Raw genomic sequence first — 976 nt, 5'->3', positions numbered from 1 at the left:
TGAATCAGAACCAAACAGGAACCAAGTCATCTTCCAGGAAGCTGCTGAAATTGAGAACCAAAATCAGCAAAGAAGAAAACCTTTATGTGTGACCTGTGGAAAAAGTTTTAGTCTAAAAACCAATTTAACTCGGCACATGAGGATTCACACTGGTGAAAAGCTGTTTTCATGTGTGACCTGTGGAAAAAGTTTTACTGGAAAACCGAGTTTAACTAAGCACATGATGATTCACACTGGTGAAAAGCAGTTTTCATGTGTGACCTGTGGAAAAGGTTTTAGTGATAAACGGAGTTTAACTCTGCACATGATTATTCACACCGGTAAAATGCCGTTTTTATGTGTGACCTGTGGAAAAAATTTTAATACAAAACGGAATTTAACTCAGCACATGAGGATTCACACAGTTGAAAAGCCGTTTTCATGTGTGACCTGTGGTAAAAGTTTTCATCACAAGGTTAGTTTAACTCTGCACATGATGGTTCACACTGGTGAAAAGCCGTTTTCATGTGAGACCTGTGGAAACATTTTTAAAGATAAAATTAGTTTAGCTCTGCATATTATGACTCACACAGGTGAAGAGGCGTAGAATTGTTTTCCATGTGTGTCCTATGTTGAGTTTCCCTATAAATTGATTTGGTTAAAAACTAGAATAAGGTTGAAACGATTCCTCAAGTGATTCAAATACCTTTATTATTTAAATTCCTCAAAGAAAATTTATCTGCCTTGAAGCTTCACTAAGTTATATTTTATTATTTAGCTCTCCGTGTTCCAGCTGGGTTATTACATGCATCGTACAGAGCTCTCACTTCCGCCTGAGTTGTTGACGAAAGCTAAGCGTAGCAGCATAATGTCCAGTTTTCAAGTTCGGCTTGAGGATTTTATTGATTGATGATGATGTTCGGGTCTTTGTCGTTTATCAGTGAACCAGTCAGCATCCTTTAAATGACTGGCACGATGCCTGGTAGTGTTTCCTCCT

The 976-nt window shown here is 37.9% G+C and overlaps 1 long non-coding RNA gene across 2 annotated transcripts; it reads left to right on the top strand.

Annotated features, from left to right (window-relative positions):
* Positions 1 to 177: 177 nt before the first annotated feature.
* LOC107835355 (uncharacterized) lies at positions 178 to 650 on the top strand. Of its 2 annotated transcripts, none has more exons than XR_001661159.1 (2): positions 178 to 236; positions 573 to 650. It is a non-coding gene; the product is annotated as an uncharacterized LOC107835355 (long non-coding RNA). The 2 variants fall into 2 exon arrangements; XR_001661160.1 differs by lacking the exon at positions 178 to 236 and adding an exon at positions 409 to 488 and having other exon boundaries at positions 573 to 619.
* Positions 651 to 976: the final 326 nt, after the last annotated feature.

Source organism: Poecilia formosa, unplaced genomic scaffold, assembly GCF_000485575.1.
Source record: "Poecilia formosa unplaced genomic scaffold, Poecilia_formosa-5.1.2 Scaffold1898, whole genome shotgun sequence".
Taxonomy (NCBI): Eukaryota; Metazoa; Chordata; class Actinopteri; order Cyprinodontiformes; family Poeciliidae; genus Poecilia; species Poecilia formosa.
The sequence above is the reverse complement of the archived record's forward strand: the minus strand, read 5'-3'. Positions and strand labels throughout refer to the sequence as shown.